Source organism: Molossus molossus, unplaced genomic scaffold, assembly GCF_014108415.1.
Source record: "Molossus molossus isolate mMolMol1 unplaced genomic scaffold, mMolMol1.p scaffold_m16_p_2, whole genome shotgun sequence".
Classification (NCBI taxonomy): Eukaryota; Metazoa; Chordata; class Mammalia; order Chiroptera; family Molossidae; genus Molossus; species Molossus molossus.
The window spans coordinates 20805106-20824467 of NW_023425355.1; the positions used below are offsets into that span (position 1 = coordinate 20805106).

The following is a 19362-nucleotide window of genomic DNA, read 5'->3' on the forward strand; positions in this document are numbered from 1 at the left end:
TCATTTCACTAGCTGAATCACTTAAAGAATGTCTTGCCCTAGCCAGTTTGGTTCAGTGGTTAGAGTATCGGCCTGCAGTCCAGTGACCCGGGTTTGGTTCCCACTATGAGCATGTACCTCGGTTGCAGTTTGTCCTCGGCCCTGGTTGGTCATGTGGGTGGCAGCCACTCAATGTGTCCCTTTCACGTCGATGTCTCTCTCTCTCTCTCCCTCCCACTCTATCTGAACAAAAAATGGAGCAATGTCCTTGGGTGAGGATAAAAAAAAAATCTCTTGTTATCTCTATGATGATTAGGATAATAATGATAGACCTACTTCATGGGCCTATTATAAAGAATAATAAAATAATTTATGAAAAAATGTTACGTATATATGTTAGTTATTACTATCATCAATTTTAAGCCAGAAAGCTATTAACTATTAAAAATATAAGTACAACAATATTTAAGATTAGATAGAGTTTAAAATTAAAATTGATGGTTGATAGGAATATATAGTCTTGCGTTATAATATTAATGATACTGTTTCCTCAGTTCTCATTATAATTATACCCAAATAGTTGTCTATATGGTGAAAACAATTGGTACAATTTAGAATTAACAAATGGTACACATAACAGCCATAGGATAGAATTAAAGTATTAGAAATAAGAGATATATAAAAATTATATAGTAGAACTAGAGATTAATTAATTTGTTAGGAAATGGTATGTAGACTCAACATTTTTTAAGTTGTCTTAGTTACAGTGAGCATCTTATATTAAGCAAATTTAATTTGTATGATAAGCCCAAGACCTTGAAATAATAATAATAATAATAATAATAATTTGAATATAGATGTAGTTGTCAGTTGAGCCAAAGATGATACTTCTGATCATTCATAGAGATAACCTGGTAGCAACATAGCATAATGCTTTATAGCACAGAATTTGAACCCTGACTATCTAGGTTGTCATCTGCGTTCTGCCCATTACTATGAGATTGTGGACAAATAGCTCAATCTCTGTTTTCCTAGGCTCTTTTGGAGAATTTTAAAAAACTTAGTATTTATGATTTACTTCAGAACCGTACATGGAAAAATGTGAACATTCAAAAAAATGATAGTTTTTATTTGTTCATTACTGTCTATAGAAATGATTTTAAGAATAGAGGTATACAAAAGATAAGAACAACATACTTTAGAGTAACAGGAGACAAAAGGATAGAGTCAGTGCAGCCATAGCCATGAGCAAAAGGCAAGAATTTATTTTTACTCAATTGCTCAACTAAAATGTCTTAAGTGAAATGGATACTCTCATACATTACTGGTGAGAGTCTAAGTTATAACCATTTTGAATAGGAGGTTAGTCATATTACAAAAGTCTTATAAATGCACATACCCTTGAACCACAAATCCCAGTGGAGGCAGTTATTCTAAGGAAATTGTTAGACTTTTCTTAATCAGTGTGACAGACTTTCACCACTGCCATTATGTTCTCCCTATCCCTGTGGACTATGTCATGCTCCTCTATCACTTTAAATATGTATTCCATTACCTACAGAGACATGTCCTCCCAAGTCTCTAGGAATTAAAGTTTTAATGGCTTAACTTTGTTATCTCTATTGCTTGTTTTTCTCCCACAAAGATTTCCAAGGCAAAGATAATGAAGGTTTGACAGAGTGATACTTTGAGGTCCTTGCCCTCAATGCAGAAGTCCACAAACATACTGCTTGACTTCCCCTACTAGATGACTTAGTGCTCTGGGTCTTCTTTATTGCTTCATGCTTTCTTTTTGAATAAGGAGAAAGATTAGGTAAGAAGTCTAGTTGGGAGTGTCTATTCTAATGCCACCATTGTTACTTATCTTGCAGACATCTGTGATCTTATGAAATTGAACATGTTTCACCTTGAAGACATATGTGACATAGGCAATAAACAAAAAAGCATATGGATGTAGGAATACTAATTCAGGCCTGTTAGAGTTGATGAGGGATGATGATGGCTTAGATTAGACTGCTGTTAGTATAGATGAAGACTCATAGACAATGTTAAAAATTATTTGGGCCCAGCCGGTGTGGCTTAGTGGTTGAGCATTGACCCATGTACCAAGAGGTTGCTGGTTCGATTCCCGGTCAGGGCATATTCCCAGTTTGCAGGCTTGATCACATTTAGGGGTGTGCAGGAGGTGGCCAATCGATGTTTCTCTCTCATTGGTGTTTCCATGTCCTTCTCCCTTCCTTTATCTCTAAAAATCAATAAGAACATATTTAAAAAGTGATTTCAAAATAGAATCACAAGACTTGGTTGATTATTTTGATATAAGTGGTATGACAATGGCAGATGGTATGAAGAATGACTTTTAAGATCCTGACAAAAGTTAAGCCTTCAATATTGGCCATTATTAGTTCTCAGTCATATCCAATAATATAAAATGACTCTGTATCCAATCTAATTCCTTTTACTTCTGATTCAACTTAGATATCAATCTTATTTTAATTTGCATTGGCCTAATATATCTTTACCTATGTATTTGTTTTTAATTTTTGTTAATATTTTGTATGTTTCCCAAAAATAGCAGTGTGTTGGGAAAAAATAATGACTTTTAGCTTTCTGGTTTAAGCAAACTAGATGAATAACGGTGTCATTTCCAAAGTTGGGCAAGATTTTGGGGGGAAAACAAGATAAAAGACATGAGCAGTTAAATTTTGTTGATGTCTATTTGAGATCCACATTAATTATACAAGCAAGAACGTTAGTTAGGTAAGCAGTTGTACATATTAATCATGAAATATTTATAAGTTTGAGGTATAAAATTAAGGTACATCAACATATAGATGATATATAAAGCCATGAGAGCATATGAGCTGGCCAAGAAATAGTAAGGACCATGAGAAGAAAATAGGGCCTAACATACTAACATAGACATTTAAAAATATATATGTTTTTATTTATTTTAGAGAGAGAGGAAGGGAGAAAGAGAGAGAAAGTGAAACATCTATGTGAGAGAGAAACATGAATCGGCTGCCTCCTGCATGCCCCCTACTGGAGATTGTGCCCTCAACCCAGGCATGTGCCCTGACTGGGAATCGAACCGGTGATCTTTTAGTGCATGGATGACAATCAACTGAGCCACACTGTCCAGGGCCTAATGTAGAGTCTTAAGTAAATTTACCAATTGAGAGCTAGGTCTAATAGAAGAGGGTATGCTTGCAAAGGACATTAAGAGGGAAAGATAAAGAGGTAAAAGGAAATGTAGGCAATAGCAGTCAAAAAGTAAAAATTCTTTGAGAAGTACATTGTTTTCAATACCATCAAATGCTTAGAGGCCAAGACTGGAACAACTAGACTAAATATAGTGATATGGATATCATCGCTGAACTTCGAATGAGTAATTTCAGTAGAAAATTGGGAATAGAAGTGAAATAAATTGATTAAACAATGTACAAGAGGTGAGGAAGTGGAGAAAAAGAGCACAAACAACTCATTCTATAAGTGTGGCCATGAAACGCAGGATACAGAGTTGGAAGAGGATGTTGAGTCAAGGGAGTTACTGTTATTGTTGTCCTTCATTAAAGAAGAAAGAGTAAGCATTGAATGTTTATGGGGAGCAGAAAAAAAGAAGTCAAAGATTCAAGGATGAGTTGGTAACTGATGGGGTCTCTAGGTCTCTGATCAAGTTGTGCAGGTAACGAATGAACAGCACAGAAATAGATGTTGGACTCATTCTTTGGTTTACATTCTTTCCATGATTCTTATGACAATTTTCTCACCATTCCAATTCCTTCCAGCCATCTCAGGATACCATTATCCTGGTCTGGAAAGTGTGTGTGTATTATGAATCTGGGGTTCCTAAAAAGCTAGTATGGTAGAATCATTATGAGATAAGCTTTGGAATCAGTCAGATCCAATTTGAATCATTTTTCTGCTGCTTTATTCATGTTTAAACTTGGGCAAGTTACATAATCTTTAAGTTTTATATGTAAAACGGGGGTAATAATAACTAACTACTCAAACCGAAAAAGACCAGTACTGTATAATATCACCTATATGTAGAATCTAAAAAAGCCTAACTCAGAGAAACAGAGAGTAGATAGAGTGGTGGTTACCAGGGGCTGGAGGGAGGGTAGGGGAAATGAGGAGATATTGGTCCAAGGGTACAAACTTCTAGTTATAAGGTTAAAAGTCCTGGAGACTTAATGTACAGCATGGTGATTATAGCTAATAATAATACTGTATTACATACTTGAATGAGAGGAGAGCTTAAATGTTTTCACCACTAAAAGAAATGGTAGCCCAGCCGGTGTGGCTCAGTGGTTGAGCATCGACCCATGCACCAAGAGGTCACCAGTTTGATTCCCAGTCAGGGCACATGCCCAGGTTGTGGGCCCGATCCCCAGTGGGGGGCATGCAGGAGAAGGCCAATCGATGTTCTTTCTCATCAATGTTTCCATTTCTCTCCCTCTCCTTCTCCCTTCTTCTCTAAAAATCAATACAGAAAAAATAAATAAATAAAAAATTAAAGAAATGGTAATTATGGGATGTGATGGAGCTGTTAGCTAATGCTGCTCTGGTAACCATTTTACAATAGAGAAATGTATCAAATCCACACATTGTACCCCTTAAACTTACACAATGGTATATATCAATTATATCTCAATAAAGCTGGAAAAAATAAAACATTAAAAAAAAAGAATTCACTAATGAGAATCATGTTATAAACAAGGTAATACACGTGAAACACTTAACATAATATTTGCTAAATAGTGAGTCTTCATTTCATGCAGTGCAAGAGGCTTGTTGTCAGTTCAAAGTCATGGTCCCTGAGCAAGGTCAGTTGGATACATGAGCCATCAGTTTGCACCTGCATACCTATTCCATCTACATTATCAACAATTTGCAATCTGCTGGCCTGTGGGCCAAATCCAAACCACCAAATACATTTTGTTTATTCCACAGGAGTTTTAAAAATCCTTTGAACTTTTTGTCATCATTTGAAAGTTATGAGATTTTGCATATACATTTGGATTTTTTACTTAACTCTTGGTAGATGTGCACCAATGTAAGAAAACACGACGCTGAGCCAGAACGTTCATTAATTCTGTTTACCTGTTTTACTCCTTTAGGCACTTGAGCGTACAATTCCTGTGATAAATAGCTGAACTTTGAGGTTGCTATGCTGCAAGGGACCAAATGCATGCCTTTAACAAAACGTGGATTGACATTTATTCAGCTATTTGCAAAACAATTGAAAACAAGACTTCAGATCTTTCAGACTTATTTTGGTCTAATGCACAATCATTTGTAAATGAATAAGTGATCTCAGAAACCAAATTGTCTCTTCAGACACTTTCTAATTTTGTTCAGAGTATTTGCAAGTAGGAGGATTGACGGGGCAGAAATAACTACAGACTTTGTGGGGGGAATCTCTCTTCATCTAACTTCACGTCTCCATTTAAAATAACGTTTGTAGGGCCTGGCCGGTGTGGCCCAGTGGATTGAGCATCTTTCCAGGGACTAAAAGGTCCCTGTTTGATTCCCTGTCAGGGCACATGCCTGGGTTGCAGGCTTGATTCCCAGCAGGGAGCATGCAGGAGGCAGCAGATGGATCTTTCTCTCTCACATTGATGTTTCTATCTCTTTCTCCCTTCTTCTCTCTCTCTCTAAAAAAAAAAAAAAAAAATCAGTAAAAATATATAAAATAACTTGTGGAGGGCCACTCAGTAAAGCATTAAATTAAACCTCAAGTCTACCATACTAGAATTTGCAGACCTATTGCTCAGCTACTGAGCTTTGCTATCCGTTATAAAATGACCCCTTTCAATGAATGACCTTAATGGAATGAAGGCATAGAGACCAAAGGTACATCGGCTTTTCTTTTATTTGATAAAGTGTCCTTATACTAGCCAATATTATATCAAGAAACTAATCTGTCAGTTTAGCAGCTAAACAATGCCCGGTGCCTTGGAAAATCAATACCTTTGTTCAAACTGATTTTAATTGAGGATGTTTCAGTTTATCCCTCGATAATAGGTTGCCATCATGTTAAAAAAAAAGTAGTTGAATAGCTGGATATATATGCCAAAATAAAAATGAGCAGAGCTTCTCAACTATAAAAACATAATCTCGCATCCCACTCTAAAATTCCTCATCCTGTGCTCACTTGGGCAGCTCATTTACTAAAACTGGAACGATACAGAGATTACCACGGCCCCTGCACAAGGAAGACATGCACATTTGCGAAGCATTCCATATTAAAAAAGAAAGAAATACCCTGGCCAGTTTGGCTCAGCGGTTAGAGCGTCGGCCTGCGGTCTGGAGAGACCCGGGTTCGGTTCCCGCTAAGGGCATGTACCTCGGTTGCAGTTTGTCCCCGGCCCTGGTTGGTCGTGCGGGTGGCAGACACTCGATGTGTCCCTTCACGTCGATGTTTCTCTCTCTCTCTCCCTTCCTCTCTCTCCCTCCCACTCTATGTACAAAAAATGGAAAAATATCCTCGGGTGAGGCAAAAAAAAAAAAGAAAGAAATGAAAATCCCTAGGTAAGAAGAGCCAATCATATCTGTAGGATAGAGAAACAAAAAGAAATAATGGCGTTACCTAGAGCCCTTGGTGGTTTTCAGTTCTTCCAAGACTTGTTACCAAGTCTCTGATTAAATTACCATTGCTTGAAATACCTATGGTGACTTCTATTTTTGTGACCAGATAATGACTGATAATGTTGATGACAACAGGAAATAGACATAGTAGCAAGGCAGTATTAGTTACAACGAGATGCCTCCTATTCCATTTAACTACTGATCTTCAACCCTAAGGTCAACACGTATGGATAGGAGCAGACATATGCAAATTAGAACTATACAAAATGGTGAGCCACAGAGGCCAACACTGACTCAATGGGTTGAAAATGTCTAAAAAATAGAGAATCTTAACCTTCAGAGTTTGAGCTTTTCCAGTTCCACTTGCAAGGATGTATCAGCTTAGCTTAAACTGATACCACTTAATAATTTTTTCTTTTTAAATATGTTTGTATTGATTTTAGAGAGAGAGGAAGGGAGAGGGAAAGAGAAAGAGAGAGAGAAAAACATTGATGTGAGAGAGAAATATTAGTTGGTTGCCTCCTGTATGCACCCTGAACAGGGGACTGAACCTGCAACCTGAACATGTGTCCTCAGAGGGAATCGAACCAGCAACCTTTCAGTGCTCGGGATGATGCCCAACCAACTGAGCCACACCACCAGGGCTGATATCACTTGATGTTTGAATCATCTAACTCCCTTTGTTTGATTCGAAGCTCAGAAGGCAACCTAACATGACTTATCTTCCAATGTTTGGCTACCTACTGGAGAGACAATGTGCTGAATGTAAGGGACCCTTCATAACACACTAGTTTGGGCAGTGAATAATATAGTATTAGTATTTGCTGATCTATATTTGTTTCCTGCGTGACTTGATTACAAGGAGAGGATGCCTTGAATAGGCCAGCACAAATAATTTAATCTTTATGGCAATTATATTTATCACTGTAAATTAATAATTTGTAATTTTGTTGTTTACCAGGTCTTGTGTGCATATGACCAATTAGGGTCAGGCATTTATGTCCTGATTAGATCTGGGTGCTGACAAAAGTGAGGGAAATAACCTAAGTGACTTTGGCTGGATGACTGGATAAAGAAACTGTGGTATATACTACAATGGATTACTACTCAGCCCTAAGGTAAGATAAAATACTGCCATTTGCAACGACATGAGTAAACCTTGACAATATCATGCTAAGTGAAATAATTCAGACAGAAAAATACAAGAACCGTATGATTTCACTCATATGTGGGTTATAAAACAGAAATCAATAAATAAAAGAAATCAAAAAAATAAAACCTCATAGACACAGACAAGAGTAAGGTGGTTAACAGAAGGGGAAGGGAGGGTTGTGGGGGGTAGGTGAGGGGGTAAAGGGGGTCAAATATATGGTGACAGAAGGAGACTTGACTTGGGGTGGTGGGCACACAATGCCATATACAGATGATGTATCATAGAATTGTACACCTGAAACCTATATAATTTTATTAACCAATGTCACTCCAATAAATTTAATAAAATTTAAAAAGAAAACTCCTGATTCTAGACTATGGTACTGCAATGTCAGATCCTGTCCAGCTTTAGTCAGATTTCCCCTAGACAGCATTCCTGATTTGTTGTTATTTATTTGTTGTTTATTTCAAAATAAACTTGGACAGGTGGAAAAATAATTAAGAGGATCTAGAAAAAATTGATTAATGTAGTTAAAGATGTTTTTCTTAATTTACGTGCAATGTTTTAGAAATGAAAATGATTTTAACTAAAAAATACAAAGTTAATAGTATTTTATTCCTCCAAAATATATGTCCTTGAGAAAGAAGATGCTATTGATTATAGATTAGTATGAATCAATATGTTGATAATATGTACTGGAGTGCTAAAAATTCTTATCCAATAATTGGAAAGACACAGGCAACTAGGCTGTACATGTTCACATCAAGAAGAAACTTCAACAGAGTTTCAAGAATACTGTGAATAAAGTTGAGAAAGATAGACATTGCTTTTTGTAAAGTAAGATTAGGTGACTTGCTTTTGGTGTACCGAGATTTCCCTTTTTAGATATCATATCAATAGATATAGAACAAGACATATACTTGTAATAAGTAACCAACAACCACCTACTTAACTTCAAACAAAAATAGGAAAGTTATCACATCTACTATATAATAAAAATTAATGAAGGACCTTGAATATAAGTACTTAGAAAATAAAATTTTCTGTTTATACTGTTTTTTAGAACACTAGAAGAGGCATTTTAGATGGAATTATAGAAAACAGATTTTAATGTTGACATGACAGATTTATATAAGTGGACTCAGTAATAAGACATACAGCAGGGACATATGTATTTAACTCAGATCACAAAGAAAACATCGAAACATAGATGTAACTTGCTCTCCTTGTGGAAACTGCATGGCAATTTGGGCTTAATAAAATAAAAGAGCAACTGGGAAGCTGCTCTATGCAAATTTAGAACCGTCAGAAATTAGTTGGGAACTTGTTTTCCCCTGACTATAACTCAACTACACAATTCTAATATTGAATAGGTATGAGATATACATGAGTATGACTAATATGAGTATAACTGAATTACATATTCTTGATATTAACTTATCAATATTGATTTGTAGATGAAATACCCAGAATGGAATTCATTCACATACTTCATTTATATCCTGTTAACTAACACACTTTATATCACATTTAAGCATCATTTATATAAAATACATCTCTTAATTGTCTTTGTATGAAGGTAACGGATCAGTTGACTCTTCGGTTCTGCAAAACAGGTATAGTTAGACATGAATTAAGAATGAAGAAGTGAGTTCAGCTGGTGTGGCTCAGTGGTAGAGCATCTACCCATGAAACAAGAGGTCGCCGGTTCGGTTCCCAGTCAGGACACATGCCCAGGTTGTGGGCCCGACCCCCAGTGGGGGGCATGCAGGAGGCGGCCAATTGATGTTCTCTCTCATCAATGTTTCTATTTCTCTCTCCCTCTCCCTTCCTCTCTCTCTAAAATCAATAGAGAAAAAAAATTTTTTTTTAAAGATTGGGTTTTGTTAAATAATCATATTCATCATCCTGATTCTCTCTTTCTGACTCCATGTATCCAAATGTGGAAATGGGGGTAACTTGTACCACTATCACACCAAATTCCTAAACTTTGCAATCAACCTAAATCACTTTTGGTGGGAATGTACTCTAAGCTTTTGACCTTCAACCCCTAGATAGGTTGCACCTGCCTGGCATTCCCTTAAGCATTATTTCATAGCCATTCTTAAGCTCTTGAGCAAAACTGAAACAGTTGTATGTTCCATGTCACACATACTTGCCAAGCTCTCATAAACTTCCACACCCCATCCTGGGAATTCCTTAACACTTTCCTCTTACCTAGGGCTCATACTCAGGACTCATAAGGTGGACAATTTATAGAAATTAATTATCACATGGTGTTTAATTGGCTTCATTTTTTAATGTTTGGCAATCGTTTTTCTAATTTGTCAGATTAATTTGTCTATATTTAAAGCTAATACACAGAAACATTGATTTTGTTGATTAAAAAATATGTTGATTTATGAAGTTAGAATAGTTTGTTCTCTTTTATGCATGGCAAATTAGCTGAGATCAAGGGGTGACAATGTATTTACAAGTATGCTGCTAGGTAAAATTAGAGGAACCGATATCAAAAACAAGGGGGGGGGGGACTTGGAGACTGTCCTCAAACTGGTTTCTTAGGCTGATCCAACACACAATGTTAACTTTATGTTGTCATGGCTATGCTTTTCAGAAATAATGACATTGACAGGTACAGACTTTAATTATTGTTAGATATTGTTATTTCGGATATACCATTGCATCCTTGATGCTTTGAAGGAAAGAGATTGTATGGTAAATGTTCTTAATCTGTATGGTCAGGGTATAAACAGGATTTGGCAGGGCTATGAACTCCCTGAAATGTTATGCAAAATTCTGTGTATATTTGCATACATTTTTTTTCCTGTGGAAAGAATCCATAACTCTTAGACACTCAAAAGGGTTCTCAGGGACAAAAAAGATTAGGAACTACTGCTTTTGAAGAATGAGAATTATTCACACAACATCTATGGATGATCCTTAATGCCTTCTTTATGATACATCTACCCACCAACATAGCTCCAGAAAGTGTGCAGGAACTATTAGGTCCACCTTCACCTCATTCATTTATTTATTATTCTCTTTTTTACTCCTCACCCAAGTATATTTTTCCATTGATTTTTAGATAGAACGGAAGGGAGGGAGGAAGGGAGAGAGGGAGGGAGGGAGAGGGAAAGAAACATCAATGTGAGAGAGACACAAAGATTGGCTGCTTCCTGCACGACCCCAACCAGGGCCAGGGATCAAACCTGCAACCAAAGTACTTGCCCTTGACCGGGAATCAAATCCGCGACCCTTCGGTCTGTGGGCTAATGCTCTAATCGCTGAGCCAGAGTGGCCATGACATCTTTATTTTGTTCATCTCTAGCACGTATGTGTCTTCTAACAGATATAAAGAAAATCAGAATCAAAATTTTCTGGCTATATCCAAGGGTCATACGCAACCCTTAGACCTATGCTTTTCAACAATGCTATAAATGCTTGTTAAATGAATGCAACACTGGCCACATCACCTTGCAACTACTTTGTGAATAAACATGGTTTTTAAATTAAACATCATGTGGTATGACTGTTTCTGCATTTCTTTTTTTTTTGTTTTTTTTGTTTTTTTATCCTCACCCGAGGACATTTTTCCATTTTTTGTTCAGATAGAGCGGGAGGGAGAGAGAGGAAGAGAGAGAGAGAGAAACATCGACGTGAAGGGACACATCGAGTGGCTGCCACCCGCACGACCAACCAGGGCCGGGGACAAACTGCAACCGAGGTACGTGCCCTTAGCGGGAACCGAACCCGGGTCTCTCTGTACCGCAGGTCGACGCTCCAACCGCTGAGCCAAACCGGCCAGGGCTGCATTTCTTTGATTTAGATTAGGCTTGAATAGAATGCTACAGCACGGTGTAGTTGCAAAAGCAAAGGCTTTCAGTCCAAACGTGGATTCATATCACCTTTCTTTCAATTCGCAATTGTAAACTAGAGATAATAACATCCACCTTATAGGACTTCTATTAGAATGTTAGAAATAAGATACGGAAGATGCCTGGTGTTGTGCTTGGCACATAGTAAATATTCTATAATTGATAATAATTACACCCTTGATAGCAAGAATTTTGTCTTTACAGTTCAGATGTCAACAGCGATCAGTGTTTGTTGCTTTGTAGTCACATATTTTATCTAACACTTGCCTGGATTCTTCCAGACAGGGACCAAAAGAAGCTAACTAACCTTTAGAAAGATTCATTTATAATTCCTGTGTTAGGAAGACATAGCCGAACGTTTCAGTGATACAAGATTCCCAAATTTATTGAAATATTCAAACTCTGTAAAACTCATGAGGCTTTGTGTGGGTCTACATTTCAAAAGCACAGCTTATGTTCTATAAGACAGTATTTATGGATTAATATATATACCATACCTCTTACACTGAAATGAGGATTTGTCTTTCAAGACAAATCAAAAACATGAATTTCAAGTAGTGTTGTAAGCCTGACAAACATACTTGTAAAATGCTACTTGTCACAAATGCATGTTGCATAAATAGCCATTTCTTGACTTTTATGATGTGATTTTTGACCCACAGAGTTTAATACCATGCTAGGATGAGCAGAGAATAAATAAGACTTTGTATTATAAGCCTAAATCTTTGGAATAAGCTTGCATTTGACAGAAATTTATGATTATGCCCATCTCAATAATACTCAAATTGTAAGACGGATGTCTAAAGCTATTATTAAGTGTACTATAGCAATTTTGTTATATGAAAGGTTACTTGAAATTTGTTATAAACGTTGAAAGTTAGGATATATTCGTTTACACAGAAAAATAAACTACCTTTGTTTTAGAGCCCTTAAACTTGAAAATGCAATAAAAAATCTAATTAACCAATTTATCACAAATACCAAACAGGCCAATGATTTTGGTAATTATCAAGAGAACTCAATTTTTGCTTTACTATGCAGAACTTATTTGCTGAACTGAATTGGAGATCATCAAAATTACGTATAATATACTGCTTACTGAAGCATGACAAAATCAGACTGTTATAACCAATTAATTGGACTTAATAATGCTTTTAAATTATTTTTGTTTATTAGCATTCCTTTGAGGTTAATGATGTGATCTTTCTTTGGACTAGGAGGAGTCAGTAAAAATTTTAGAAGAAAATTAAATTTCTCTGGTTTGAAATAACTAAGACTCCCTAACAGCGAAACAATAAACTACTTTTCTGACCCAAATCTGACCAAATTAAGACCCCACAATAAATTATTTGTACACTTCTCCAACCAACACTTTTTGTGTGTTAAATAAGTTGGAAGTTCAAGGTGTCTGTGTTGGTTTGATTTTCTGCATCTACCAGAGAGATATATAGAAGAAATCACTGCTTTATAGAGCCAGTCCATTTCTTGAATAGGGTAGATATTGCACTCTCTATTGTATGCTCTGTGATGCCTGTGAATGTCATTTTATCTCTTTTCACCAGAGAGAAAACCTGCCAAGAGTCACCTATGAAATGACCTGTTGTTCTTTGCTCTTTTACTTGCATTTGAAAAGGTGGTTATTAGTACGGATATTTCCTACTTCTCAAAGAAAGTTGTGTGGGTAATTGAGATGTCCTGGAAGATAGTTAACTGGTTGTCTGGCATGGGCTTTATAAAATGGCATTTACTTTGGTGAATTCGTCCCAGTCTACATTCTAATTCTAAGACTAGTAGGTCTAGAAATTGGTTTGTTAATATCCTGACATTGCTGTGTACTCAAATAAAGTCTCAGTACTTAAACCAGAAAGCAAACACATTGATGATCATTTATAATTGTTGTATAGACTTGATTGTTCTCACTGACCTGAACAGTGATTAAACTCACAAGTCTTTGGAGTTAGTGCCTGTGATCAAATGTCAAATCTGCTATTTCCTAACATAGATATATCTGTTAAATTAATCTCTTTAATATCACTGCTGTCCAGTTTCCCCAACACCACTTATTGAAGAAACTGCCTTTACCCCATTTTATATCCTTGCCTCCTTTGTGGTTGATTAATTGACCTATTAAATGAGGATTTATTTCCGAGTTATCCATTATAATCCATTGATCTATATTTCTGTTTTTATTCCAGTACCGTACTGTTTTGATTATTGTAGCTTATAGTATAGTTTGATATCAGGGAATGTGATAACCTGCTCCCCTTTGTTCTTTCTCAAGATTTCTTTAACCGATCAGGCCTTTTATGGTTCCATTTAAATTTTAGGTTTAGTTTTCTCTCATCAATGTTATAACAAAATTACATTGAGCAAAACAATGTTTTTGGAAGACATGTTGTATAAAGGCAACAATGGCAATAACAAATATAAAGATAGTGTTTTAATATAGATGGGAACTCTGCAACAATCCTGAATAAATTGTGTAAATAAATTTGTAAGCAGAATTAAATAAAAATATATTTAAAAAACATTTGTTGCAACTTCTCATAGTAAAAAATGGAAACAATTTGAATGCCCAAATATCAGGATATTAAATAAATAAATTATGCATACTACATTAATATAAAATACTAGGACCTTAAAATCATCATAAATATCTCTTTTTGAAAATGCTTTTATTAAAATAAAATATGCTCGAAAACAGTATGTATTATCACAATTGTGTTTTTTAAAGTTTATGTAAATACATAGAGCATTCATTGAAAGTATACCAAAATGGTAACACGTGACATCTCTGTAACTTATTTTCTCTATTTCCCTGAATTTTCCAAATTTTCTGCAATGAAAATACACTACTTTTGTGATTAAAAGGCAATAAAAATAAATCATTTTTGCATTTCTATGCAGCAACTTAAATAGAAAAATCAACTAGAAAATGACCGAGCTCATTAGCAAGACTTGGAATTTGAGTGAACTTACTGCTACCCATTTTGTTCAAAGATCCAGTTCTAAGAATAACAACAAACACCTTTAAAACTGTTCTGTAGGATTGTATCCCCTTGATCTCATCTAGTTTTACATGTTAAAGTAAATTGTCAGTAACCAGTAGCAAAAAAATTAAGAGCAATATTGTGGTGCGTACATAGGTACAACATTATTAAAAGCCTCTTCAAATAAATATATTCTCTGAAAGCCAGGTGCAAAGGTTTTGCATAAGGATAAGACCTGCTTTGGAGAAGACTGTGCTTCATTAATGAATAAGAAAGAATTCATTTCCCAAGGATTTGAAAAGCAAACTCAGGGTGTTATAGCTAGTGTTTCCATTTAAAGATGACATTTTAAATAGGCTAGACAAGTAGTCTTGCCTGCAAAAGTTAGACATGAATATTCAGAAATCTAGGTAAGAAAGGCCAAATAAGATGATTTTCCATATTGCAGTATTTAAGAATTAAAAGAGCTTGATAAGGTAGAACGCAACTATCTCATGTCTTGCCGTTGCTATTGCCAATATGCAATAGAAAAATAGATGACTTACAATATAAAGGTTGAAATTTAATATGTATTTCTTAAGCTTGCTACATTTACAGTATATAAGAGGATTTTTTTCAATCTAGTTGAAGAAAAAAATATTTAACATTATTAAGCGGGAAACTCTTACTATTGACCTCTGGAACATTTTCTCAAGCCTGGGAGCCTTATTATTTCTTAGAATACTGTTCAAAATGGAAAAATCTCCAAATTTACAATGCAGCTTATTTTATTATCTTTATAAAATGTATAGACGTTGTGTGTATGTTCTCCCATGTCACAGAGTTCAATCCAAATATCCCAACTCTTAAATTTTATTCTTTTTTTCATCACAACTTTGGCCTTGAATATACATCTAACAAGCTACTAAACATTTTGACAAAGAATATCTTTGCTTCTGTGACAAAAGCGTTCATTGAGATTCTCAAATGGTATATTGGTTCAATTCAATTCGATAAATATTTACTGAATATCTACCATGTATCTGACAACAGATTTTAAATATTGGGGATCTAGAAAACCACAAAATCTAGCAGTAAAGACACATGGGTGAATTACTAGTGAAATACAAGTGGAAAAGTGGCAAAACCAATGGTGAATTCTTATTCCCTCTGTTAATATATCAGAAGCATTTCACCACTGCTGATCTCTTTCTGTAACACTTTTTTTTGTGTCATTTGAATGAGCATCCTACAAAATAGTCATTCCTTCTTCTTAATATCCTATACACTCTTTACTCTGTATTATATATTTCTGTAAATATTATCATCAAATGACATAATTTATCTGTATCACCTTAAAAATAATGGAAGAGACTTTTTTAATCAATGCTATAATCTCAGATCCTAGAAAAATGTCTGACACATAATAAGCACTCAATAAATATTCGTTGAATAAATATTAGAAGAATGTACAAACTGCTACTAGAAAAAATGAAAATAAAATAACAACAGAGCCCTGGATGGTTTGGCTCAGCGGTTAGAGTATCAGCCTCCAGACCAGAGAGTCCTGTGTTTGGTTCCACTAAGGGCATGTACCTCAGTTGCAGTTTGTCCCCGGCCCCAGTTGGGGTTGTGTGGGTGGCAGCCACTGGATGTGTCTCTCTCCCATAGATATTTCTCTATCTCTCTTCCTCCTCTCCCTCACGCTCTATCTCAAGATAAATGCAAACAATGTCCTCAGGTAAGGATAAAAAATGTAAAACAAAATAGCAACAGATTGTGTTTCAGATTGATGGTAGAATGAATTAGTTAAGTTTATAGAAAGCAGAGAGCACACTAGAAGTGAACCTTTAGGGATAGATACATGTTTTTCAGGGGAAATTCTAGAAAAGTAGATGTTTTGTTCAAAGAATGTCAAGTAGTTCAGTGTGGCTAGTATGTCAACTATTTGGTACTGAGACATAAGACGGCATCTATCAGTTGGAGATAGTTTGTGAAAAGTCTTGTGTAGGATACTAAGGAAAGTGGACCTAGGCAATGGTGAAATATCAAGAATATTTCATCAGGGGAATAATAAGCTCAGATAGGTTTTTATACTTAATACTAGTACTAGCTCATACATTTTCAGCATTGCTATGTGCCAGGCACTGTTCTAAGTGCTATGCATAGTTTTATACTTAGACTAATCCAGTGAAGTATATACTACTATGATTCCCATTTTTCAGATAAGTACAGAGAGGTTAAATAACATGTGTAATATCACACAGCTGCTAAGTGACAGAACCAGGATGACAAATCCAGACACTCTGGTTCCAGAGGACACGCTCTTTACCATTATGCTATGAAGAAGGAGTTGGTTTGGTGAGTCTTCAAGTATGATAACTGACTAGAGAATCATTGAACAGGTGATAAAGGCATGTAATAGGACAGTATTTGGGGGAATGGAAGAGAAGGAATCATTTTGGAGGTATAATTGACAAGACATTATGAAGTGACTGCATGTGAGTGATGAGAGAAAAATAAGTCAAGTATAAATTGGAGGTTTCTATAGATTAAATTATGGTGTCATTAACCAGTATAAGGAAGACAGGAAGAACAGGTTTCAGTAGAGATAAAAATGATGGATTTATCTGTGACTGTTGAAGACACATCTAAGTTGCTCTAGTGAAACACTAGTATTAAGATTTTATCCAATTATGTCACCCAGTGACATTAGTAGCAATTTTAAGTAAGCATCAAGACTCTACAATATCATTCTAGTTTTTCTCTGCCAGCCTCAAACATGCTAAAATCATTAGCAATCTGGTCAATACTTTATTCATTCAGGTAGAATGATGTGCTGTTGGCTAAATCTTTAAAATTATATTCTTGACTCCCTTCTTTGAGATTGAGTCTCTTCCCAAAAAGGAAACAAAAAAAAGTATATTTTTCTCCCTTTAAGAAGTCTATACTTCCATCAACATTTAGTCTTTTTTTAAAAAATATTTTTCTTTATTGATTTTAGAGAGAGAGAAAGGGAAAGGGAGAAAGAGATAGAAACATCAATGAGAGAGAACATCGATTGGCTGCCTTCTGCATGCCCCCCCCCCCCATGATCGGGCCCACAACCTGGGCATGTGGGCATGTGTCCTAACCGGAAATCGAACCAGTGACCTCTTGGTGCATGAGTCGATGCTCAACCACTGAGCCACACCGGCCAGGCTCAACATTTAGTCTTAGTGGTATTGGAAGACTATCAGGAAGCTAAATCAAATTAAGAATGTGAAACGCGAATAACACTTAAAACAAGAGATTTTAGTTTAAGAAATATAGAGTGTTATCCTTTTACACTTTAGTTAAAACATATATTGTGGTTCTCATTTCTGTCTCTCAAATAACTATTAAACTTGTATTATTCATAGGCCATTTCAATAGAGTGTGATAGCTACAGTGATGGGTGGATACAAAGACTGCTACAGGGATACTTTTGAAGAACACTTTGACCACAGTTAGAGGTCATGGAAAGTTACCTTGAAGCAGTGACATGTGAGAAGAGAACGTTGGCCATGTAGGGGCTAACCAGATGAAGAGAAGATAGCCAAAGGAGTATACATGGTAGAAAGAATACCTCATGCAAAAGTAGGAGCCTATAGAACATTCAGGGGGCTGCATACATGTCAGTGTCACCAAACCAAAGTGATCAAGCAGGGAGTAGTGGGAGATGAAGCTAAAGATAAAGAAAGGTCCAAGCTGTGTGAGATCTAGTAAACACTGTTAGGGGTTTGGATGCCATTCTGTGCATAATTGGAGGGACATGGAAATGTTTTAATTGGCAGATTCCATAGTTAGACTGGAGTTTTTGAAAGCTCCCGCTGGCTGAGGGGTAGAAATGGATTGAAGAGAGTAAAAGCTGGAAACAGAGATACAACACTTCTTAAAACTGTCTTCGAAATAAACAAGAGTTTCTTTTTCTTAAAAAAGGCATATGAGTAGTTAAATATTTATGCCTAGACAAAAATCAATATAATTGATGTAAGTTAATCAACCAACTAAACTTTTTAAATAAGGACAAATTTATTTAATGTCAGGAAAGATAATAGTAATAAATTTCCTGAAAAAAAAGTCACCTAAGACACTGAACCAACAGATACTTGAATAAATCCATTTTACAAGTCAATATCTATTACTTTTTGGCATAAGCCTAGTGCAGACAGGCTGGCACATTTTAGCCTCTACAAGCAGTTGATTTAAAGAATAACTGATCATCTGTCAGGCTGGTGTGGCTCAGTGGATTGAGCAACATCCAATGGACTGAAAAGTCTGGGTTTGATTCCCGGTCAGGGCACATATCCAGGTTGTGGGCTTGATCTCCAGTAGGGGGCGTGCAGAAGTGCAGGAGGCGACCAATCAATGTTCTCTCTCATCGATGTTTCTATCTCTCTTCCTTCCTCTCTCTCTAAAAAGTCAATAAAAACTTATATATATATATAGATATAGATATAGATATATATGTGTGTGTGTGTGTGTGTGTATACACACATACATATATATATATATATACACATATGTGTGTGTATACACACATATATATATACACACATACATATATTGATAATCCACCCAGGACATGGAGGATTTCTCTTCTACAAAGATATCATAACCTTTCAAAAAGCAAATTCACTACTTAGTTTTCTAAAACAGTATGGCAGAAGAGTAGAATGTCCTAAAATTAGGGTTAAGCTATTTTACTAATCAGCAGTCCCTGACCTTGAATATGCTATACCTAATGGATTTTTCAGTTTCTCTCTCTCAT

The 19362-nt window shown here is 35.8% G+C and overlaps 1 non-coding gene across 1 annotated transcript; it reads left to right on the top strand.

The window, feature by feature from the left end:
* The first annotated feature begins 6131 nt into the window (after positions 1–6131).
* Positions 6132–6235, top strand: LOC118636788. The gene has a single exon (XR_004960769.1). It is a non-coding gene; the product is annotated as a U6 spliceosomal RNA (small nuclear RNA).
* Positions 6236–19362: the final 13127 nt, after the last annotated feature.